This window comes from Ambystoma mexicanum, chromosome 6q, assembly GCF_040938575.1.
Source record: "Ambystoma mexicanum isolate Mex_15411 chromosome 6q, UKY_AmexF1_1, whole genome shotgun sequence".
In the NCBI taxonomy this organism is placed as follows: Eukaryota; Metazoa; Chordata; class Amphibia; order Caudata; family Ambystomatidae; genus Ambystoma; species Ambystoma mexicanum.
The window spans coordinates 1,637,683,650-1,637,710,108 of NC_090937.1; the positions used below are offsets into that span (position 1 = coordinate 1,637,683,650).

At 45.8% G+C, this 26,459-nt stretch overlaps 1 protein-coding gene across 3 annotated transcripts in view; it reads right to left on the reverse strand.

Moving 5' to 3' along the window:
• LOC138516931 (uncharacterized) overlaps positions 1-26,459 on the reverse strand; it is a 348,123-nt gene that overhangs the window by 140,662 nt on the left and 181,002 nt on the right. The window lies entirely within an intron of this gene.

A 26,459-nucleotide genomic window follows, 5' to 3' on the forward strand; every position in this document is an offset into this window, starting at 1 on the left:
TCAGACATGGTCTGCTGAGTATATAGAATTAAGGAGCCAAGTCACTTTATATATCTGGCTAGTGGCTTGCAACTTGAAATGTTTACCCTGATGCACTTCTCCATATTAAGCTATGTGCCCTTCCGGTTAAGTATCAAGCTCCAGGTGAACTCTACCTGCGCCCAACTCTCGCCTATACAAACAACCTAAACTTTTAAAATATGGGTGAGAGGCATAAAAACAGACAACTGTTTATCCAACAATACATCCATTCACCGGCCACAAATTACACTGTTAGGAAGATTTCTCCACAGCCCTCTGGTGAGGGGAGTGATGGCAGTTTGTTTGCAGTAAATGTCAAATTAAAAAAGTTTCAAACATCCCCAAATGGTACTCACCCATCATAAAATCTGCTTGCTAATTCTAGTGTGCTAGTATATTTTGCAAGCCCTGAGTGTAACAGTTGTACACAATGGACGATCGTGCAATGGTTGATTTAGTGACTGATCACTCGCTCTCCCACCGCTGAGCTTTTACTGATGGAAAACATAGTGATTTACAAATATGAAGTGTGCATGGCGTTCTTCCCCCTGCTCTGTGGATTCAGGAAGAAGGCTGGAAATGATTGGTCAACCTGAAACTTTGAAATGGATCTGGGAGAGAACCATACATTCTAAAGACCATCTTATGTCTGTGAGCAGTGTAAAATGTTTAGCCTTTTGAGAGACTTCTGTTGAACGTTATGGCGATGAGAAAGGCCAATTTGTATGTGAACTCCTTCAGTGAAGTGTTAAGCATTGAATAAAAGTGAGGTCTCGTTAGTATGTGAAAGGACCATATTTGGATCCCATAGAGGGAGTGGGAGGGGTGCAACTGGTGCTTTTGTGTCTGAAGTTTGGGAATTGGATGCAACTTGACTGATGGGCACACCGGCAAGAGCAGGAGATTGGGATAAATGTATACTCTAACCATGTTGCTGCAATGATAGCGAGGGTTACGCTTCCTTGACTAAGTAGACGAGTCATGAGAGGCGCATATGCAAATATCCCTGACCGCTTTGTCCTTACTGCACAGCCCCGGCAACACCGGATATGGGAACCTGGAAGTGAAAGCATAGGGTCAGGCTTTCCTTTGATGCAGGCAAGTGTAATAATGGATGACCAAGCTATGTTGCATTCCCGCTCCTACTTTTGACAAACATCCTGCAAAGCTGCCTGCAAGGCAATTGCATGCCCCTGGCAAGTCTTGCACCTGAATGAAATTTGTCTGAAGGGTCCCTTCTGAAATGTTTGTATGCGCTAACTGCAGTGTCCACAGCTGCCCTTTACACGGGAGCAGTGCCCCAGGATCATCCAATTACTTGGAAGTCCATCTGTGGCGTTCGACAAATGTATCCATGGCCTAGAACTGGCGTGGCATAATGAGGAGCTTTTCATTGAATTCGCCAGAATGTCAACACACTCCATGTTAGACCACACTGACACTTCCTCAAGTGGTAAATGCCAGGTGTGCACGGGATTAATTCGATTTTGTAAATGGGTCTCGTTATAGAATTGATAATTACTCAAGAATGATTCCCTACATCCCTCACAGGAGCCCAGCATAATGGCACGTCACATGTAGAGGGCTCTTGTATTCTGCGATCCACAGAACATTGTTATATTGAGAATGCACACTAACAAGGCTAGAAGGGTTTCTGCATGTGCCATCAGGGTTTTCCACACAACATATATTATGCCATCAAGTTTGTGGGTCGAACCCATGGTTTAGGTCAAGTGAAGTTACTTGTAAAGAATTGTAAAGGTTTTTCAAGGCATACACTGCCCTTGATGCAATTCCCACCAGCCCCTGTTGTGCCCAGGTTTTTCAAGTCCCAGGAGGTACCTGGGTGCAACCAAGAATACACAGACCGCTAGGTGAATTCAATCCATACGAGGAAAGGAACTTCACCACCATAAATCCATGAAACACCGTACCAACCACAGGTGGAGCCCATGGGAATGGTTGGGCAACAGAAACTTAAAGAGTCTGCAGGAGACACAGGTGTGGTGTGGGGTGAGGTGGGAAGAAACCTCCCCAAACCTGGTTGGAAATTAAGCTCACCAGAACAGGAGAACCACAGAGAAAACTAGAAGCCTGAACACACTGTTGCCACAACACAAATGGAGACTGAAAGACTTCCAGGAGATGCCCCCACCCACATGGGAATAGATTATCTAGAGATGGGCCAATGGGGTGCTCATAACATGAGGGTAATTGGGTTAATTTGGATTGGAAAATACCAGTCTCCTCAAACAAAATGTTGGATTAGACCATGAACATTTTTCTTGAGTGAAGTGTCACAGTATGCCCAATACCACTTACACAACTCTATGCCCCCAATTTCTCCTGCAATTCTTGATTTAGTTACTGGGTCACCCGCCGTCCGTGTTGCAAAGACAAATAACTGGCTTGCTTTACTACACAACAAACATAGTGGTTTCAGAAACTAGTTCAAACTATTTCCAAATAACAACCCTAATTTCGCATTGAACCAACATGTTTAAAGGCAGGAATGGTACCTTTCTCCCACCTCCTGTGTATGTCACAAGTTACCCACCTTTGGACTCCACAGCATCTGCAGAGCACACATTGCACGTTCCCGCTGGCCCGATATATGGTAATACTCCACAAGGCAAGCAAACCATTAGACAAGCAGTTTGTCACTTGCTGCACAGAGAAGTTCAAGCCCAACGGACCTCTGCACCTGCAGACAGTCAACGGCTTTATCTCATACCCAGTTAAGTAGATAACCCAATTGAAGTACATTTCCCCCACACTAGCAGCATACACCGCTTCTCAAAAGGGAGAGGTGGTGTCGGAAAGTGACCGCGATCATGGCTTTTATGGAAGGGATAAAGCTGTGGTTCACCCTCTCCGCCCCAACCCCCTTCCACCTGGCGGAGAGAAACATCAGAAAATAATGGGACGTCTAAGATAATGCATAAAGCTTTACCAAAAAGGAGCACAAACGAAGTGACCTTCCTCAGCGTCACAATAGCCATTAGAAAGGTGAGCGAGCTTAAGGCTGTTAGCTGACTAACCATTTGTGTGAAAAAAGGTAGATGAGAACCATAGGTCCTCTATGGTTCTCTTCCAAATATATTTCAAAGTTTCATGTGAACCCATCAATAGAATTGACAGTCTTGTTCCCGAATCCAGAGAAGGGGATGAACAAGCACTGCACCCACATGTAGAGCAGTAAAACCAGCCCGTTCTTTGTGTCTTTGCAACAGGGAGGGTGGGTGAACCAGTAACCTAATCCACCAATGCAAGGCGGATGGTTTGCTGTATACAACTCAACACATAGACTCACAAAGCTCTTCCTTTCACTCCCAAAGCCCACTCTACTTGTACTACATGCGCAAAGCAGACACACCATTCAATGCTGTTAGGGAAAATTCTCATTTCTGTGCTAAATCCGTTCAACCTTAGAGACCCCCAGCTCTTAGGACTTTTTCATTTTAACCTTGGAGTTAGAGACCGTTTTCTCACTCTCTCATGTGTTTTTTACCTGATTCAGACTTTATGTTTGCACTGTTTTTGGAGTCTGAAACTCGGTAGGCATCTGCTTTTTGTATGGTGACACACAGCACCTTCAGTGCCATGTCCAGAGAAATCCTTTAGATTTCTCATAAGGTTTAAATACTTTTTCTTGTGTTAACTACAGTTCCCAAGAGTAGTAAAGTGAAATTGACTTTACTTACCTTTTCTCTTTGTAGGTCCAGCACACACCATCTTATGTGGAGTGCTGTAGGGTTACCTAGTAGCCCTTTATCCTACATTCTCATGCAACATGTTTATGCTACCCTCACTACTTTAAATGGCTGGTGGCAGTGGTTTAATTTTCCAACCATTGCGCTTTTCTACCGCAGGCTGAACCTTCAGCTGCAGTATATATATAGCACCTATGGGTGACCATTTTATCAAAATGGCCCCGATCATCTTTTTTCACCATTTTCTGTTTGCAAGGTCTTTCTCGGGTTAGCATTGAGTCAGGTTTGAGACCTTTGTTCGTTTTGCCTTTGGCAGGCTTCAGCCCTGAAGCCAGCCTTCTGCTCCAGTGTGTCTGGAAATGCAGGATGTGAGGGAGGTTCCCGGAACTCCCCTGTCCTTTGTCTCTAGGAATGCCTGAATGAAGCCAGTCTCAATTGGCTGGCTAGCTATCCTTTCAGGAAACCTGCTTAAAAGGGGAGGGTTTTGGTACTAAAGGCAGAGTCGACCACTGGGAGAAACACCTGAAGAAACCATCGACAAAGCTTGATGCATGCTCCTGAACCTTTGAATTGCCTGGTGAAACCCTGCTGCTGTGCTGAAACTCCTTTTTCAATTCGACAGAGAAGCTCCAGAAGGGACACCTTCTTCCCTTGGGTTAGTGGGACCAACTAACCCCGAGACGAACTCCACTGGACCATCTTCTCGGACTGGCTGTACTTCTTCGTTGCAACAAGAACCGAGTGCCAGGGGTCAAGAAATCCGTAGTTGAGTGCAATGTCTGAAATCCACCCAGAAGCTCCAGAAGTCTTCTATGGACCCTCTGGAAGCAGGACAACCAGAGCTCGAGTCCCCTCACCAGAGTGCAGGACCCAAGGAGTGAAGGAAGCACAACCGGTATCCGAGAGCCACAAAAGTGCGGTTTACCAAGCGCTGAAACCGCAAAGTGCCGCTGAACCGAAAAGAGCCCGTAGCTGCAGACGTCCTCCTAAGTGCCGCTACAGGAACCCTCCAGACATCCTCCCTCTTCTCCCCAAGACTGAGGCTCAGAAACCCAGGGTCTGCATCGCGGCAACCAGAAAGAATCCAGCTGGACCACTCTTCTTCAAACCAGAGGTACTGTTCAGACCTTGGGTACTTAACTCAGTGTCTTTGAGCTGTGCTTTTCTCAGTTGAGACTTGTAGTGGCTTACCTTTAGAGTCGTTTCCAACTCTGCTTTTGACAGGCTTAATAGCTTGTGACACTACAAGTGATTTTTCTACAAACTCTCCAACTTGGTGCAAGACCTTTTATCCAAGAAGTGCCTCAGCTCCATAGACTGTGTTCCAATTGACTCTTGCTGTCCTGGCTCCCTGCAGACTCTTCTAGCCTATTGACTTTGATATGGTTTGTCCCTCATAGGTGATAACTTGTTTTAGACTGTTACTGCTAGGAAAGGCTGGTCTAGATTTCATTTGAAGATTTAGTTGTCCGCACATATACGGAGAACCTGTTTAAGCTTTTCTTTCCTTAAACCTTTCTGCAACCTTTTGATTCCTGTGGCAAGTGGTGTCATACACCCATAGCTATGCAATATTAACAATGTATATGAAGAAGAATAACGAGGGGACATTAGAGCATATTAGGTAGTATAAAATTAATAAAAAGTTAGAGTTTGCATCTGCCGCAAAGTGAGATTTGCTGCGCACTGTGTACTAGCTCCTGGTTCTCCAGAGGTAGTTCCTGCCTTAGTGACTATGCCCGATACCCAGGAGCATGTGTGTGAGTGTGCGTGTGTAATGGGGTGTCTCCTCATGTAGTAGATCAATATTCATACCCAACCACTAGATGGTAGGTTATTCAATGCATGTGATTCTAAGCACGTACAAGCCACAGACAGGCCTATGAAAATCAACTAAACAGGACATTTGGGTAAAATGCAAAAAGGTAAGACACCAGTTCTAATTGTTTTTCTCCCATAGACTACCCAGAGTGCAAATACTGCTGGACAGATGTTCACCAAATAAGAAACAAGCTGGTCAAAAAGCATCGTAAATTAATATTTTGAATTGTCAAGTAGTTTAAAAAATAACGAAAATAAAAAAACTCAGGCGTTATGTTTTTTGTTGTTCAAATAATGGGTTAACAGTGTATTACAGCACTGTGTAAATATACATACATATGCACGCTAAAACAATATATGTCAGTATTACAGTACTACCAAAATAAGGACTCCAATGTCATACTACAGAAAGTATAATAAGACTGGCTAAATCAAGATGGGCCAGTGTACCAAGTAATCACACTTATGTTTGCTGCTACCCTTGATGCAAAGTGAAAAAATGCCATGACACCCAAAGGATATATGGCTATTCTAGAGCCACCAATGTAAGCTGTGTAATAACTCATGTTTGCTTTACCCTTGATGTCAAGAAATTAAGGTCATGCCCGGTTAAGAGACTATAGGACCATAGTGGCAGTCTGCATATACTTAAGTGGCATACCCTTTTTAACTTGGCATCAGGGGTCAAGGAAACATTGAATGTAGGTCAGTCTAGACGGGTAATACACTGGTTTCCTTTACTCTTGAGGCATAGTAACTGTGGCAAGAGGGTAAAGCAAAGACATAAGTGTTATGAGGATAGGCTAGCCCATGTTCAAAATAGGTCAATCTACCAATGTAAAACACTTAATTTACCATTTTTGCTTTACCATTCTGCAGTGTTGTCCATGGGTGGGGGCTGACACACTAACACAAAGACTTTCACTTGTCCATACAACTCCCTGCATGCACGCAGCCATAAAATAACTCCAACACCAATATTCATACACGACTTACCTGCATGCTCCATCCACACACCCACGCCGCCATTGGGAGAACCAGATGGCCCTCCTCACTGTGGCATAAACACACTGCCCGACTGTCAGCCAACGTGTTCATGTTGCGGGCCACTGCAATGTGAAATGCAGACTAACCGATCGGCAGTGTGTCTATGCTGCTGCAATAATTGTAGGCTGTGGGGCCGGTCTTCCCCTGCCTCCCTTTATCGAGCCAAAAGAGATCCTTGCCCCTTTTTTCTTTTTTAAATAAACAAAAATAAAAAAGGCACGGTATGCGCCCTGCTCAGAGGCAAGCAGCACAGTCCTCCATGCAAATTTATATGCTGCTCAAAACAAGAACCTCAATGGATATTGGGCAAAACCATGGACGAATGGAACTTCAATTGAGACAGAGACATTAAAAAATAAAAATCCTCGCGGGCACCAGGCCCTGCTGGCCTAACCAACTGCACACTGAAAGAGGCCACTGGACCTTGGGCTGACTATATGACTATCCTATTTAGAAGAATCATGAAACATAAAAATATCCCATCCTCATGGACAAATGCCATCATTGTCTCAAATTTTAAAAAAGGGGACCGAGAGAATCCAAATCACTACCGCCCAATAGCCCTACTCGACGTAATGAGTAGAATCTTCAGTTACATTCTACTACAGGAGTTAACGTCATGGGCCAAGGGACGTGGCCCGCTAGATCTGATAAATAAACGGGGTTCATCAAAGGAGTCGGCACAAACCTCTATCTCTTCATTTTAAACATACTAAAGCTAAAGACAATACATACAAAAAAGACCTAAATACTTCCTGGCATTCATTGACTCCGAGCAGGATTTTGACTGTATGGATAGGGGCAGATTGTGGAGAAAATTACATGAGTGGCAATGTCCTCAAGATATATTAGAGGCTATCGTGACCTCATATTCTCACACGACTATTTAGGTAAGATTAAGCAACCTAGAAAAAGTCAAACAAAATATAAGGACGTCCCCTTGCATCCATATTATTCAACCTATACCTATCGGACTTCCACGAATCTCAGAGATCTGTTGCAGCATTCCCCCGAGACTGGCAAACAAACATTGCTTGGATTCTATACGCAGACGACATGGTCGCCATTGATCAGACTCAAATTGGGCTGCATTGAAGACTGGACGCCTTTGTTGAATATACCACTGCCAACAACTTAAGAATAAACATAGAAAATGTGTGTGTTGGAATTAGGCAAGAAACTGGGAAATCCCAGACAAACAGAGCTCTTCAACTGGCAAATAGGGGGTCAACGCCTCAGGCAAGTAAAATCCATTGTCTACCTAGGCATCCTCTTCAACTCTAGCATTATCGAGAAGGAGTGGTATGATACACTTTGTTCCAATACAAGAAGCCTGCCGGCCCAAGCAAAAGCCATAATAAACCGCTATGGAACATATACATTGGTATCAGTTCTCTCATTTTACAAACAGAAGGTGATACCAGCGTTAACATATGGAGCGTAAACACCACTAAACCTATCCTGGAAAACACGACCAGTGCTGGAAAGCCTGTTTTCGAGGCGGGTCCTATGACTACCTAAGGGCCTCCTGATCAGAGCCTTTAGATATGAGTTAGACTTACAATCAATGGAATCTCAACTTCTGTGGAAATCCTTTTCCTTGGTAAGGAAATGCATATTGGAAGATCATTGTATGTTATTATTTGGAAGGAGTGCTTTGTCTTGTGAACGCTTGCTCCTGTCTCCATCTACTTACCAAAAAGCAGCGCTGCGAGCATAACTCTTGCTGCACAACCTGCTTCCTGGAGGTGGCAGAGCCTTCTTCGGACAAATGACGGATCACGTGACATCTATCCAGCACAAATTACCGTCCCAACCACCCTTGCGGCGTTAAGCCCTGGAGGCAGTAAGGGCTGGAGTCTCTGTTTAGCTGTTTGGCCGTGACCTGGGTCCTTGTCCAACGGAGATTCTATTCACCAATAGTGACTCAGTGAGTATCCCAAGTCAGGGTCCCAGTTTTCCCTATTGGTCACTCTAACTTATATTAGTCACCAGGGTGAGGGGGGAGAGTCGGACTCTGGCAGCTCCTTAAGCTGTCGGGTGTCCCTTACCCTGTGACTTTGGACCTACTTGGACATTTGCAGATCTGTGGGACTCTTACTCCCTCATACGTTTTGTATGCCATTAGTTAATTGATATTGATTAATACACCTCTCACTATGCATTTCCTGATTTTATTGTAGGATTCATATATGTGTGTTCTAATGCATTTTAGTGGTAGTTTTTATTGATTTTGATCTATTGATTCACCTCAGTCACCACTTCTATTCAGCGCATCTTTATTTTTCTGTACTCTCCCAAATATTTTAGTTCCATTTTCGAAAACTGCATTTTATCTGTCTGTGATACTGATATTTATCCATCTAGCACGGACACTCTGCCCTGGCTACCTAGAGAGCTGTTCACTTTGCCGCTACTTTTTTCTCTCTGACTCCTATGTTTCTAGGCACAGCCAACTTCTTTGGATGACACGTAAGGGCCTCAGGTGTCAGTCAGTTATGGAGGCTTCTCTGGACTCCATGCAACCTGTCGTGGAGGTCCTTTCACCTGATCCCAAAGAAGCTATCCCCTCCTTAAATTCCTGTCCCATCTCTCTGGGTAAGCCCCCTCATACACAAGTGCTTGATTCTTTGGACTCTACTGTTTTGAAAAGCACGGTCCATGCTCAAATCCACTCTCAAGATAGGAGTGAGGTATTCAACATCATGGGCAATATTCCACGTACTTTAGCCGACAATAGCTGCATCTTCAATGGAAAACAGGATATTTCCATCGATGCCCAGGAAGAACGTCTAGCAGCTACAATAGCATTGAACTTGGATGATGGTGGCAGCTCATTAAGGGTAAGCCCCTGTTCCGACTATTCGAACAATAATATGGTGAATACTATCCATCTGACTCCGATTTTGTCACAATCAAAACTGCTTTTGTGTTGCTCCATGATGGATGGTTCTGGTTCTAACTCTATTGAACCTTCTGCTGCCCCTAATGTTGTTACTGCCCCGCAATTTTCCTTATTAGAGGGTAACAATAATCACACTATTTCTCCCTCTAACTTATCTGTGGAGATGTCCTCTTCTGGTGGGGTGGTTAACCATACTTCTTCTATTCAGGTGAACCTCTCTGTTACTTCTGTTGGAAACGCTGTCACTCCTACTATGAAATCTACAGTTTTTAAAACACCTCTAATGAAACCGCTGCTTAATACTCCCAAAATAAAATCGAAAATGGGCTCATTAGGTGGACCAATTCAGGGGAAAAAATCTCCAATTATTTTGGGAAAAGAACAGCAACTAGTACCGTTATTAAAACTCCTCGCCCAGCTTTGACAGTGGCTACTCTGGATCATCTGCATTTGGCAGATGTAGTAAAGAAACTATAGACTGATGATCCTGCACACAATGATATTGACGAAATCAGTATTATTGAGTGTGCAGACAAGGCAATAGCTGAGAGTGAGTTAGAACCTAATGCTACTGATACCAACAATGTAACTCAACAAACCTGTGATGCTTCTTTTGTGGGTTCTCCCTCTGAACTCACTAATTTCATCAAGGAGTATACAGAGAAGCAAAACTGGCTTAGAGAAAGGGGTCTACTGCCAGACATGAAAAAGAAACATGCCAGTGAGTCCACACTGCACCATTCCCTCAAATAGGCCGACGATAGGAAAAGACTGACTCAATCTACAGTCTCCACCCTGAATATGGTGCTAAGCTCCTTTGTTAGCCTTTATGACAATATCTGGGCAGAGGTTAGATCCCACTCTCTTCTACTTTCTGAAATATACGCCAGGTTAGAAGGACCTGATAGGTTTGAAGAGTTGGTGAACATTATTAAAGAAGAGAACTCCTCTATAACTAAACTGTGCCCTGAATCTGCTGTGCCAAGCCAATTAATTACGGAAGGGCTGTTAGTTAAGAGGGGCGCTAATGTGGAAAAGTGCTAGCGCTTCCGGGGAAGATTCTAATAAGATCTCCTTTTCAACCGCCTCACTCTGTCCAGAGAAGGGAATATGTGCCCAAATGTTGCCTATTCCCTCTCTGAAGAATGAGGGAGTCCTCTTGGATCATGTCTTAGGCGCAAAATCACCAATTAACCCTGAAAAGGTGGCCACCAATACTCCCTTGGGAGAAGTCCTAGATGGGTTGGCTGTCCATTTTCCTGGTACTTCTTTTCCCATGCTTGCTTGCGATTCCGTCACGCTAGAAACAGATAAAAACCACAAGGGAGATATTGTTGTCCCTACTTTAGACTCTAAACCCCACCCTAATCTGGCAAAATCTTCTAATTTCATAGATCTCACTAAACAAGCAGTACACTTAAAGGGCTTTGTTTCCTTTAGGTAAACTAAAAATCAGAAAAATATGAAAAAAATAAACTCATTTACTAATCCATTTTTTAAAAATATGGTTTTGCCAACTGCTTCCCCGCTCGTAACCACTACTACCCCTTCTAAGGGGGTTTATATTTTGGTGGAAGCAGCAGTACCTCCTACTGCTATTCCTAGTGCTGCCGCTGCACCCGCTGTGGCTATTTTAATGCCTACTAATATAGCTGTAGGCAGTCAGACTCATTGACAATTAGTTCTATGCCGAATGACAATATTGCCTCTGTGGTTGCGGGGAATACTGCGCTGGCTGAGGACACCCACGCCATTTGTAACCCTAAGGTAATCCCAATGCTTTCTCAGCCTATAAATAATAGTGCTCCAGTTATTCTGAATGCTCAAACAGAATGCAATTCCGTGGCTTCCTCCCCAGCTACAGAGTCCCTCACTATTCCCAGTAATCCGTTACCCTGTTCAAATTCTACTCATCCTGTGTCTACAACAACTCACATATCTGCGACCCTGGTTAATCTTGATATGGCAAAACAATTATTACAGGATCTCTGTAGAATAAAGCCCCCCTCTTTGGTGGACGATAACCCGACTTCAGGTTTAGCTCAGGCCACAGTCGCCACTACAAGTTCTTCTACCACAGATGGCCAATTATCCTGCCCTCCTGAGGGTCATATGGTCTCTACAGGTTCTGTCTCAGGGGAGCGTGCTATGGGATTTAGGACAGTGGGGAATCTCTATGTTCCTAATATCTTAAACCCCGCTCAATTACGCCATCAAATGGGGCCCCTTTCAATGGTCACAAAAGATCCCAAAATAGGGCCATTTTAAGGGGTGCAAGGAGTCTTGATCTGGAAGTTGATTCTTTAAGTCAATTCACAGAATATATTGCTGACTCACTTCCCCAACCATTGGGGGATAAAGATCAATTAGAGACTCTGCAACTTACTAGTCTATGGGGTCAGGATATGCCTATTTGTTTTTAACCGTGGGAATATCCTGAAAATGTTTCATAAATTGACACCTCTTTTTCTTATCTCTAGTTATGATATGGAAAGGATTTTTTTCCCTTCTAAGGATTGTGTAGATCTGAGAAATATTGTTTTGAAATCAAGAGTGCTGTTCGACTTAATAATGGGTCAACAAGAGGGACTAATGCAGCTTGGTTTTGAAATAAGATTGTTAAAATCTAGTCAGTTCTCCCGTAAGCATGGAGGATCTGAAGATTATAGGGGAAATCTTACTATGGTCTGCCATCCGGAAAGGCCCTCACAGCCTCAACGGAGGCAATTTACGGCCAGAACCAATGGAGATGCCAGAAACTGGGCCCAAGTTACCTCTGGCTTGCGGAAATGAGTATTCCCTTAACAGTCTGGACCCAGTAACTAACAATATGGCCCCTAACAAATTTACTCTTCTATCCTGGAACTCCAGTGGAAATTTACATCTCTTAACTAATACCGACACATCAGCTATGATCAACGCTTCTGACTGCTTTTATTTACAGGAAACCTGGCTGCTCTTCCCCCCCCCCCTTCTTTGATGGCTTTGAAAAGTACTCCCAAAATGCTAAACCTAGTTTAGGAGGAAGGGCTTCAGGGGGTCTTCTCATTGGGATAACAGCTTCCCTAGGCTTTAGGAATGTGGTTCTCTCGGACACGCCATTTGGTATTTTAGCATTGGAGTCTATTTCTGGAGAGGGCCTGGTTAACATTCTTATGATTAACATAATGCATGCCATAATGCAGGCCTTGCTGCCCTTGAGCCTTTTTTGGAAAGTTTATCGGATATGGTTCTCGCTTTGAGATCTCTCCATACCAGGGGGAATGTGATCCTGTCTGGAGATTTCAATTCTGATTGCTCTATATCATCTGAGGCCAACTATGGCGATCTGGGCCAGGATCTGGAGGATGATAATCGGAGAGGTCAGAAATTTGCCTGGGGTAGACTTTGGAATCCCTCTATGGAATCGGTGGATCTAATATGTTTGAACGGTTCCTATGACTCTACTCTTCCGCTGTGCCCTACATGGCATAGAGGTTTGTCATCGTCTACTATAGACTATGGGCCTCATTACAAATCAGGTGGTCCGGAAATAACGGTGGCAGTAAACCCGCCGCCACTGTTGTTTCCGGTACCGCCTGATCCCGACTCCTGCAGGCGGGAGGTGATGTTCCCGCCAGGTTTGACCTGGCGGGTTTAACACCGCCCGCCTGCAGGCGGACGAGGAAACACCAGCAGCATTACGAGATGCTGCCGGTGTTTCCATGATCCCCATTCCCATTGAGTCCCATAGGACTCAATGGGCCTCATTACGAGTCCGGCGGTAACCGAGGCTGGTAAAACCGCCTGGTTACCGCCGGACTCGTATTACCATTCCGCCTCCGTGATTCCCGGAATTACCAGAGCATTACAACCCCGGTTTAACGGGAATCACGGAGGCGGAATGGTGTTAATCCCCATTCCCATTGAGTCCTATGGGACTCAATGGGAATGGGGATCAAGGAAACACTGGCAGCATCTCGTAATGCTGCCGGTGTTTCCTCGTCCGCCTGCAGGCGGGCGGTGTTAAACACGCCAGGTCAAACCTGGCGGGAACATCACCTCCTGCCTGCAGGAGTCGGGATCAGGTGGTCCGGAAACAATGGTGGCGGCGGGTTTACCGCCACCGTTATTTCCGGACCGCCTGATTTGTAATGAGGCCCAATGGGAATGGGGATTAACACCATTCTGCCTCAGTGATTTCCAGAAAACTGGGGTTGTAATGCCCCGGTAATTCCGGGAATCACTGAGGCGGAATGGTAATACGAGTCCGGCGGTAACCAGGTGGTTTTAACCCCTGGAGTGGTCATGTGTCTCTGTCGGTTTCATTCTTTTTTTCAACGAAGATGCTGTCCTCTGAGGGTCCACGACAACTGAAAACTGTGGGCCAAGGGACCAGGGTACGATGGTCGCCAGCTAATATTAATCTCCTCAACTGTCAACTATCTCCTCACTCAACCATACTTCGCTCCTGTGGAAACAAGTGGTTTTTAACACCTTACACTTTGACACTTTCTTGAATGCTCTTCAAAGTAGCATTTATGATTCACTCAAGAAGGGTAACTCCAAAAGAGTTCATGTCCATAGGTTTGAACGGGAGCTGGCTAATGAAAAGGTCCACACACGCAAACATATTAGAGAAGTCCAATTGCTTGACATTGACCGGGATAATAAAAAAGCTAAAATTAAATCCATACGTCAAAAATGTTAAGAGTGTTGGTTAAAAGAGATCTTAGGGCCTTTTGGGCTATCCTCTCAGCTCAAGATCCTAATGCGGTTATTGATCAACTGAATGCTATCTCTGAGGTCCAATGGGTAGATGACTACACCGAACTCTTTGGTAAAGGGGAAGAGGGGTTAGAGGTTTGTGCAACTGGGGAGGATGCACCTAATATTAGGTGGGAGACCGCCATTGATTACGAGACAATAGTTGGGCTAATCGTCAAAGCTAAGAAATCCAGGGCTCCCGGCCCTAACGGCCTTACGGATAACACATTGAAAGCTGAACCAGAAATTTGGGCAAAGCTTCTCTGCATGCTATTCCAAGAAATAGTACATACTGGCAATATTCCAACTAGCTGGCAGACTGCCCATATTGTTCCCATCTTTAAGAGAGGTCAACGGACTCTGGTTAAGAACTACAGACCAATCTCTCTTATTGATGCAGACTGTAAGCTTTATGCTTCTATGTTTCTTTCTCATCTCAATGTTTGGATCAAGGAGAACCATATCCTTCCGAAACAACAAACAGGCGTTAGGGTTGGCCATTCAACTAACCTAAATGGCTTTATTCTAACTGCCTTACAAAGCTCAACATGGGGAAAATGTGGTGGTACTCTATGTCGCCTCAATCGATTTGTCAAATGCATTTGATTTGGTTATCAGGTCTCGGCTTTGGGCACAATTAACAAGGTGGGGGATCCCGGCAGGCCTTCTTAACCTAATCATGGCAATGTACGAGAACTCAGGAGTCCATATAAGGATTGACTTGGAGGGAACCCTCTCTAAAAGAATACGGACACGTATTGGGGTCAGACAGAGCTGTTCCTTAGCTCCATGCCTCTTTATTCTCTATTTGGCAGATGTAGGGGAGTTTCTCGGAGATGCAGGTTTGGTGAATGCAAAATTGGGGGATCTCAGGCTCTCGTGGTTGGCATATGCCGATTTCCTTCTCTTCGATCAGACCAAAGTGGGCTTGCAAAGACTTATATGCAAGTTTGAAGAATATTCTACACTTAATGGGCTAAAAATCCACCCGAGTAAAACTCGCACGATGGTCTTTTCCAAGGGGGAAAAGAAGGGAATAAACAAGTGTGGAAAATTGGCAGTGAAAACATCTTGAGAGCTCATAAAATTGTCTATCTAGGATTCCTTATTTTGGCCCAACCATCGGCCGCTGAATTAAGACGTTCACTCAGATACAAAGCACTCCCACTTATTTCACAATCTATCTAGCTAGATAACAAGTATGGCAGTTTCTCCTTTAAGCCAGTGGTAGATTTCTTCAAGGGAAAGGTCTTTCTGAAATTAATATATGGAATGGAATTACATTATTTGGATATCCTGACCCTCTGGGATATCCTTGAGGGTATCTTTTGGAGAAAGGTCATGAAACTTCCCAATTGTGTCCCGATTGTGGCTATAAGGTTCAAATTGGGTCTAGTGTCTCTGCGAGCCAGAATCCTTTGGAGGGTTCTTGCACTCTTTTCTTCCCTGCTCTGTCCTAAATATGATACACTTTATGATGACGTGGTTAAGCCTCTCTTCTAACAGGGATCCCTAGATCCAAACGTATTCCTTCTAAAATTTAGAGATCTCTGTGTTAAGACCTTATCAGATCTGTCAACCGATAGGGATACTTTGTTGACCAATCCGAATAAAGTGAAAGAGCTTTTCTTCTGTTGTGACTGGAATGATACCTTGGAGAAATTTCACTCCTACGCATCTCTCTGTGACTTACAATGGAATCACAAGAAGAGAGGCTGCTTGTCTTTTATTTTGACACAATTCCCTAACTGCTATTACCGTTCCCTCCTCCTGAAACTCAGATGGAACATTCTGCCTACTAAGGAGGTCCTATATAGAAGGAAGGCGATTAGTGACTTGGAGCTCTCTTGTCATTTCTGTCACAATCCAGGGGTTATTGAAGCTGCCCGTCATCTTTTTTTAGACTGTGCAGCACTGAAAGGTTTTAGGGCACTCTATTTAGGCAGATTCAATACTTTGGGACTTCTGGGAGCAGAATATTTGATTTGGTCTAACTGTCTCTCTATTTCTTATACTACAGACGGACTTGCGGTTGCAGGATTCATTAAATCATTAGACCTATATGCACCTTTCTGATGAATTACTTATATGATGAATTTTTCTATCTATCTATATTAACTATCTGTTTAATGAATGTACTGTATACGTATATAAATTTGACATTTCTGATTTCTTGTTATGCGGGGGGAAGTAAGACTTGAATTTGTATTTGGTCTTAACTATGCACTGATTTTTTTGTATTTTTAACGGGCTTGGTTTATGTTTCCTACTTTTAAAAAAGGATCTTAGGGTTGTGCTGTATTTTTTTTAATTTATTGTAATGTATGTATATATACACCTATTGCTCTTCGTTCTATTGAATGTAATTGTAAAGGTTTCTTATGTAAACTATATACAATAAATAAAAAATAAAAAAAGAAGATCATTGTCCACCTTTTGAAATAATGATTAGAACTGAGAAAAACGAAACAAGAGAAGAAGTGCTAAATCAGTGGAAGGTCAAATGCTTATACTTGGCTCTAAGAAATAGGAGCAGCAACGGAAATGCTGACAGCAAATCCTAACATGGTCAAAAAGAAGCTAAAAGAATAGGATTTGATTGAAACTCAAGAGGAGAAGTCAGCCAATCGAATTAATAAATTAAGAGCTCTAAACACCACGCCAGATTACCAAGTAAAATTTCCCTCAAGACATTATCGAGATATACTTCCAAGGTTTAGGCTTAACATGCTCCCGACTGGAGAAAATCTGCACATCTGGAAAAAACACCCACATACCAACACATGGTGTAGATTTTGTCAAAGATATCAAATTCGGGAATCCTTGCAACATATAATAATTGCCTGCCCGGCGCTGAGAAACCCGAGGACAAAATACCTTGGAAAGTTCATCTGCAAAACATCCTCAGAGGAACGTGGAGCATGACGGCGAGTGGGACAAATGTGAGCCAAACCTCGGCAGCAATGGAACAGGATTTGCACTAAAACTAGCAGACAGTAGCAACTTCTTTGTTGTTTTATAAGCAGAAATGGGTTCTTTACCCGACGTGACAAACCGATGGGGTTAATCACAATATAAAAGGTTTAAATAAACCATATAAAAAATTTAAAAAGAAGAGGGTCAACAATTTGATTTAAAGATAATTCAACATGTGCAGCATCCATTTTGTTATTTTTCGGAAACACGAGAATGGTCAGCAGTTCTGTTCCTGTCACAGTATCCCAACCGTATATGTACAGGTAATCCTGATCCCTCATGTGTCACTTCCTCACTGGTTTTCTGGCAAGACTGCATCTCCTCCAACACATCAAAACCAATCACCTCCAGTCCTACCAATGCGACTTGAGAGGCAGATACAGCACAAACAGCTAATGTCAATGTGATAGATGAGGCCATTAAATTCCTCGATGATGGCCATCCTTGCCTCCTCTCAGCAGCATTGGAGACAGACATTAGACACTCACGACAATCTACATCGCTGCATTGGGATCAGCGAGATTGTCTTAAGCAGGTTCAAAGCCTACCATGCTAATCGTCAGCAGTTCGTACAAAGGATTCCTCCCGATCTCTAACTCTACCCATCACCTCTGGAGTCCTGCAAGAATCCAACCTGCCCCCTTTTTTTTTTTTTTTTTAATCTTCTTTTTATTGAAGTTTAACAACAAATCAACTGATAAGAACATGCCCTCCCCTCTCCCCCCTCCGCCCGCAGAATAAACGAGCTTTCGAATGAAAAACAATATCCACTTCGTTCCAAGTGGGTTCCCCCGGATTCACTGTAGGTCCAAGAGTTTCAATCGTTGCGGGCACCAACACACTCTGTAATCCTCTTTAAGAAAAGTCATTATGTCCCCCCGGTCTGCAGCAAAGTTCTGCACTTTATCGTCCATGGCGTAAGTTGCCCACTCCAGGGCCACTATTTCCCAAATTTTCCGTAGCCAATCCTGGCATAGCGGGGTCACTGAGCTTCTCCACCTCTGCGCTATTAGTATCATAGCCGCAAGAGTCAGGACCACTTTAGCCTTCTCCCTTCCTCTGGATCCTTCCCACTCAGGGGCCCCATGAACGCCCAAGAGGATCTGTACCGGCGACCTACCATCCCCCTGTTCAAAGGCTTGTTCCTGTGCCCTTTGTACCTCTTCCCAAAAGGGTTCAATCTTGGGGCATGTCCACCATATATGCTCTACTGTCCCTGCCAACCCGCATCCCTTCCAACAGCCACCCGATTGCGCTGGGAACATCTGATGGAGCCGGTCCGGGGTGTAGTGCCACCCGAACAAGATCTTATACCAAACTTCCTGCAGCTGGGCCGCCCTGGCCAGTTTTGGTATTTTCCTCCATAACCTCTCCCATTCCTCCTAACTAATGACCCTACCTTGCACCTGCTCCCATTTTTGCATGTGAGCCCACTGCGTAGCCGTATGTGAGCTAGCTAAGATCTTATATATATATATTGGAGATGAGGCCCCGCGTTCCATCGTTGGTTAGCAGAAATCTCTCAAAGCTCGTTGGATCCCTTGTTGCAGCCTTTCTGATTCCCGGGTGAAGAACCCAGTGCCTTAGCTGTGCATATCTCCACCTTTCCCCCTCTTGTATTGCGAATTCTCGCTTACATTCCTCAAATGAAATTACTTCACCCGAAAACATGTCACATAGCTTCCTGCAACCCCCTTCTTGCCATCTCGCAAACGCCCCTTTCTCCTGACCGGGGGTGAAATCTCCATTGCCAAAGATGGGGGTAAATGGCGATGGATACATTGTGATTCCCACAGAACCCACCAACCTATCCCAGGTGTCTGCCATTAGCTTAGTTATTGTACTTTCGTAGAGGTGCCGGGGTCGATGGATTTTTGGAAGCCACAACACCTCTGCCAACTCCCGATGGGCTACCGCTCTATCCATTCTCACCCAAAGTTTATCCTTCTGGCTTTCCTCCCCCTTCAACCATTCCCTAATTATTCGGAGCTGCGTTGCTTCAAAATACCTCTGAAAGTTTGGTAGGGCCATGCCTCCCTCCCCCTTCGGGGCCATCAATAATCTACCACTCACCCTAGGACGCTTCCCTTCCCAAACCAAATCTCAAGTCAGGGTATCCAACTCCTTAAAAAAGCTCGAGGGAACTGGCTGAGGGATCGCCTGAAATAGGTACAATAGCCGAGGGAGCATTACCATCTTTACTTCCGCGATGCGCCCTAACCACGATACTCTAAGACCTCGCCACTTTTGGTAGTCCCTCTTGATAGCTTTAAGGAGAGGGGGGAAATTAGCAGAGTACCACCCCGCCAGGGTAGCCGTAATTCTTACCCCTAGATATTTAATACCACCCGGAATCCACAGAAGCTGGGTGCAGCCCTTTAGCTCATCCCGCTCGCTTCCCCTTAATGTAGGGTTCAGGACCTCAGACTTCTTGGTGTTGATATTTAATCCTGAGACCTCCTCGAATTTGCATAACAAGGCCATGCTAGCCTGGAGCGAATCGCTCAGCGCTGTCAACATGAGCAGCATGTCGTCGGGAAAGGCTGTGACTTTCTGCTGTTCACCCCCAAACGGGATGCCCCGAATCCCCCCCGTCTCCCTGATTGCCTGCAGGATAGGTTCCAGATAAATTGTATAAAGAATTGGAGATAACGGGCAACCCTGTTTTGTTCCCCTCTGGAGGTTCACCCTTCTGGAGGGGGTCCCGTTCACCATTATTCTAATAGAAGGAGTCTTGTAATTAGCTTGGATCATGGTCAAGAATTCTCCCCTGAGACCCATCTTCTCCATCACTCGGAACAGGAAAGACCACTCCACGCGGTCAAATGCTTTTTCAGCACCAAGAGCCACCAAGACCACGGGAGTGTTCATTCTCTGAGCCTTTTCAACTAAATGGGCTACCCGTCTAATATCTGCCGTTTGTCTGCCTAAGACGAAGCCTGCTTGGTCGGGATGTATGAGGTGAGGGAGAATGGCATCTAACCTATTCGCCAGGATCTTAGTATATATCTTTGCGTCGATGTTGATCAAAGCAATGGGTCGATAAGGCTGCCCTCTCTTCTGGATCTTTATGTGGCTTTAGGACGAGTGCTACATTTGCTTCCTCCAAAGAAGGTGCAATCCTACCTGTCTGCCGAAACGAGTTATACAGGGAGGTCAGTTGGGGGGCTAGTTGAGAGACAAACAATTTGTAAAAAGGTGCAGTGTAGCCATCTGGGCCCGTGGCCTTGTTAACTGGGAGAGCTCTAATTACCGCCCTAACCTCCTCTTCCATAATTTCTCTGTTGAGGGCCTACCTTGTTTCCCTGCTTATTTCCCGTAACTGCACCGATTGCAAAAACTTTTCCTGTTCATCACTACTGGGATTCTGGGATGCGTAAAGGGAATCATAATACTGCGCCAGAACTTCCTGTATTTCTTCCTGCTTAGTGACTCTCTCCCCCGATGTCAATTTCAATGCTGTAATTGCATTTTTCGCCCTCTTTCCCCCCAATCGTGCTAAAAGGGTGTCTGCCTTATTTGCCTTGGCATAAAATGTTTGTCTCACCGCCAATAGCGCCCCCTCCGCGTTCTTGTTACGCAGAAGTTCCAACTGCCCCAGCGCTCTCCTATAGTTCCGCACAGCCACCCGGGAAGGAGTACTACCCGCCGCCTGTCTAGCTACTTCCACCTCAGCCTCTAATTGAGACTCCAAAGCCTTCATTTGTTTTTCTCGGAAAGCTGCTGCCATATCGTTTCCTTCCCCGTCCTTTGCACTTAGGTAACACAATCAGATGGCTATACTTGGCTGATTCTCGTCTCGCGGAGCCTCCTCTAGGTTGTGTATAAGTTGCGAAGAACCGTCACAGAGAACCAGGATTTCCGCCACCAAGAACCGTTATAAGGGAGCAAACCTCCAATAGACCAGAAGGGGGGGGGCTTAGGGTTGCCAACCCCCGCTGCCCTAGGCCTCACAACAGTAGCCTCCCTGGTGATACAAATCACTCTCGCTCTGCGTCCTGCTAAACAACTGGAGGCCACTCAGTCCTCAACGCAACTCATGCTGAGATCTTCTCCACTTCCTTGGGGGGGGCCGGAACAAGGCTGCCAAACCCAGCTCTGAGACTGTCCCGATGGTGACCGTCTCAGAGGGCTGCTTCCCATTCCCGTATCACTCCGTGCGCTTCCCCGCTTCACCCAGAGCCTGGCAGTGATCACAGTTTCACCCTATGGATGGGCCTCCAGCCGGGTGCCAGCCTCCACCCCCGCGCAGTCCAAATTCGCCAACCTTCAGCTTGTCACCACTGCCGCAGGTGTGGTGGCATCTCCATTGGTGTTTACTCACGATGGGGCTCTCCTCCGCTATCCCGCCTGCCAAGAGGGCGAGCGTATCCCCACGCAGCGCTTCCCGACTCACCCGCTCCCTCTGGCCTCCTCGAGAGCTCCGCTTTGCCGCTCCAGCAGAGGCGCCTCCTCTCACCCAGCTGTGCTGCTTCAATGCATCAGGGCCTTTCCCGGCGCTCCTTTCCCTGCGCCACCCTCATTGGGGGGGCCGAAAAGCAGGTCGCATCCACGGGCTCATCCACTCCTCTCGGCGGGCCTCCCCGGAGCTAGCCCGCCGAGCACTCCGTCAGCGGTGGCAATGGGGGAGGGTCAGATCTCCGAACTTCGCCCAGAGGGTCTCTCTCCCCCTCAAGCCCCTCACTTCACTTCCTCCTCGGGCGGCCTCTGTCCTGGCTCCTCCCGGGCTCCCCCGGCGGCATCCGCTTCCCCAACTGCCCGGCTCCCAGCGGGCACACACGCAGTTGTAGCTCCGTCTCTGGCTACTCCGCTCCGGAGATGTGCTCCAAGTCGCCCTGTAAAGCCGGTCAGCTTCTCTCCTGCTCAGGAAACGCCACAGCCTTTTCCCGGACAGGATCGTGGACCGTTAGTGGGGCGGCGGGCACTTTACCTCAAACGCATCTGGGGACCGCTGTCGGCATGTCTACTCAGTGCCGGCGGCCATCTTGGAAGACCAACCTGCCCCCTTTGATCTACAATCTTTACATAGAACTACCCAGAACCATACTCGTGCCACACAACATCCTCCAATATGCTGCTCTACCGCATGATATCCTCCATCGAAAACCTCCACAGGCTTAAGGCCTGCTCACATTGATCTAGTCTCAAGACTGAATTTCTACTGCTGACTAACACCAAACACCCTGACATGCAGACCTGGCGCTCTGCTATGAACCTCAAAGGCTTTACACATCAGCTGGCCACCTGCACCAAGTCCCTTGGTTTCCACATCGACAGAAACCTCACCTTCAAAAAGCACATAGCACGGAAGGCACAAGCTGATTAATACCAACTAACTCACCCGAGGAAAATCAAGCCTTTTATTCCAGAAAAATACAATCAGATCTGCCAACCGAGCCTTTGTACTCTCACCTGGATGGTAGCAATGCCCTTTTGGAAGGCCTTCTGGCAAGTACCCTGGCTCCCCTCAGAATCATCCTGCATGCAGCATCACAACTCAAATGACTCTGCAAAATCGAACTGCACTAGCTCCTGCTGCAAGCCCAAGTCATCTTCAAATACTGTATCATCTAGAAGGGTGTCATGCCCGCGCCGCTGGCGCACGCATTGGCAACCATCATGGACTACTTGGTACTCATTTATTCTCCTAATACTCTTTGAACAACTCCTATTCATGCCTTGGTCTTTAATTTCCATTTGCTCGACTTTGGCTCTTTCTTATTTTATTCAACTAACTACATTTAACATAATGCACCTGGCTACAGTCCTCAATTCCTGGCTATTCTCATTCATCGTTATTGGGAGCACAATCCCCAGAAGCCCTAGCGGCCAGTGCTGCTTCCACCTGCTCAGCACCAGAGAGGGAGGAGGCAGATTGTCTTCAGGTGTGCTGCTCCAGGTGCTGTCAATTAGCCTGCCTCAGAACAGGGCAGGGCTGTATATAAGCAGCTGCCTGCAGGAGCACAGTGTCTTGCATCTTGAGATCTCCCCGCTCCTGTTTGCCTTGACCTTCTACTTTGTTTTCTGTTCCTGTTGCTGCATTATCCTGTTTTGATCCAGTGCCCTTCTGGGCTCCGTACATTGCAGCCGATCTCGCTCTGCTGCTTTCTGCCTACAGCCCTTGTCCTCTGGGCTTCCTGCCTTGCAGCCTACTACAGTCCTCTGCAGCCCTCTACAGTCAGCGGCCCTGCTCCTCTGGGCTCACTCCTTGCTGCCCTGCTCCTCTGGGATTCCTGCCTTGCAGCCTACTACAGTCCTCTGCAGCCCTCTAAAGTCAGCGGCCCTGCTCCTCTGGGCTCACTACTTGCTGCCCTGCTCCTCTGGGCTTCCTGACTTGCAGCCTACTACAGTCCTCTGCAGCCCTCTACAGTCAGCGGCCCTGCTCCTCTGGGCTCACTCCTTGCTGCCCTTCTCCTCTGGGCTCCCTGCCTTGCAGCCTGCTTCACTCCGCTGCCTACAGCCCTTGTCCTCTGGGCCCCCTGCCTTGCAGCCTGCCTCACTCCGGCTGCCTACAGTCCTTGTCCTCAGGGCTCCCTGCCCTGCAGCCTGCCTCACCCCGGCTGCCTACAGTCCTTGTCCTCTGGGCTCCTTGCCTTGCGGCTTGCTACACTCCTCTGCCTTACAGCCTGTTTTACACTTAGCTGCCTACAGCCCTGATCCTCTGGGCTCCCTACCTCGCGGCCCTATTCTTTTGGGCTCTCTGTCTGTCGCCTACTACTAATCTCTCTCTGTCCTGTTCCTCTGGATTCCCTGCCTTGCTGTCTTCTACAGTCCTCCGCAGTCCACTACAGTTTGCCTGCACCTAGTGCCACTCTTTACTGCAGACCGGCTTCCTACTTGCAGCCCTTCTGTTTTCCTGACTGCTGCTCCCTTGTTCTCTTCCTTGACTCCTCTGTACTCCACCTTAGGTTATCTACTTCAGTCTAAACTGCCTTTCCTTCATTTCCTTCTGCTAGATTGCTCATTGACTTCCTTTTCGCTGGATATTTCTGTTCTTGTCGTCTCATGTGTCTTATGTAATCCCTTTGTACAGAGCTTGCCCGTTGGTTTCCGGCAGGCAACCTCTGCCCCTTCCCTTGTCGCGTTTTCAGTGTTAAAGACACCCACTGCTGTTGTTCCCAGCCATGAGCATACAGCGTGGGCCTCTGTTATAGCAATCTGTGCAGAAGGCTGGAGTTTCCTAAGGTTCGTGGAACACTCTTTCCCATTTCAGCATACACCCCAAGAGGGAATCCAGTTTGTTTGTACCTTTGTATCTTTGCCCCTTTTGGCTCACAGCTACATTTTCCTACTCTTCTTTCTTGTTGAACTTCCTGCTGTGTGTGCTTATCTGCTACCTTACTTCAGCACAGCCACCCAAACCCTACCGGAGTGCCCTGTGCCACTCTTGACAGAGTGCCATTCCTGACAAAGGGCCCCATGTTACTGCACTGAGAAACTAAGCCGCCCGGGAGGTCTGCAAACCACCACAAATAAAGACATCTCCATCGGTGCAGAAAGGAAAGAACTAGATGACAGGCCTGCTCCGTCTACTATCCCAAGAATCTGGAATCCATTCCAGCAACTTCAGACTCACCCCCTCACTCCACCAGTTCAGGAAAGCGCTCAAGATCTTCCTCTTCATGGACTGGCTCATTCCTAACAGTTCCGTCCACACCTCCACTCCCCACCCTACCCGAGACGCTGATCTAATCCTCACGCTTTCCTCTCGTGGATGCTTGTAGCTGCCAATTGCCCGCCCTCACCAGTTAGATCGCCGCTCCCCTTTTCTCCACTTCCCCATACTGTGTTTCTCCCCCTATGATTGTAAAGCGCTCTGTTTCTTCCTGAAACTGGGTCCGTGCTCAATAAAGGGTATAATAATAAAATGTCTAGTAGGGAACAACTATGTAACTAGAAGTTCTGGGGTTCAAATCCCGATTTCCCCTCACTACAGCAACATTAAGAGATCATGTAGGTATAAAAAAAGCAAAAAAATAAAAATCTCCCAGCGTGTCTATTTGCTCATCTACCAAATGATGGAGTTCTTAGAAGAAAAGTGAAACAATCTTAAAGTGCTGTAAAAAACCCAAAGAAAGGCTGGCAAATAAAGAACATTTGTGATCTACTTGCTAGTTTGCAGACTTTATAACAAGATGTCAAGTCTAATCGCAGCTTCCTCCCTTTGCAAACCACTTAACTCCATCTTTCTGCTGTGCCAAGCATCAGCATGCATAGAAATATGCAGAATGTACAATATTGATATTAGAGTGCTACACTTCAAGTCAAACGCTTCAGAGCTCACAAACCCTAGAAGCAAAGTTACTGTTTTTCAAACCAAAAGATCCAGGTTCTAGTCCCGGCTTCCGTATTGGATTTTGGGCATATTTATGTCTGGTCTTCATTTATCCAGAACATTTGAGTAGTGATAAAAAAACTAAGCACCAGAATACAGCAGAAAATGGAAAATGAAAGTTACAAGTAGTTTCATGGCAACATGGTACACTTAAGGAATCACTATTCTCAAAATGGCTTGATCCACAGTGGGGGGTTCACAACTTCTTACTCCATGGAGAAGTACTTATATTATACAAAAAGAAGTTTAACAATTCGAAAGTGCCTGTCTGAAAGGATATCCTAACTAGCAAACAATAACACACCATATTATTTCATTTACATATACTTGAATTTTATTGTAGTGAAAATTCTCAATAAAAACAATCATAAAAAATTATCATATCACATAAAACAATTACAAAAGTAAAAAAGCAACACAAGTATATCTGTATAAGTGGGTCTAATGGTACGATTTTTCTAAGGTCAAAAACAGTGTCAACAATTCACACTCCGATCCTTAAGCCACGGAAGAATCTGGCTGTTTCATATTCTTTGATGTATTCAGTAGGTTCCAACACTTAAGGAATCAGCAGGACTAGTTTGTAATTATGGGGAGAAACCGCAAGTACAGTAGACTGTTTTACAATCCCTGTAATTTAACCAAATCAGACTACCTATTTCTTATAAGCGAGCATGCCTTTAACTTTGGTGATTTACAGAAGGCTCAAGCATCCAGCTACAAAAACTATCATTCACTAGGCTACATCGCTGTGCTTAAATAAGTATTGTTCTAATGAAAATATTGGTCCATCCTCAGGTTCTTTCCTTTAATTGACATGTCGGGATGAGCAAGGTCGCTATGGCTGCAATGAAACCATGATACTGATTCTAAATCAGATTTTCCGCATTAGTTC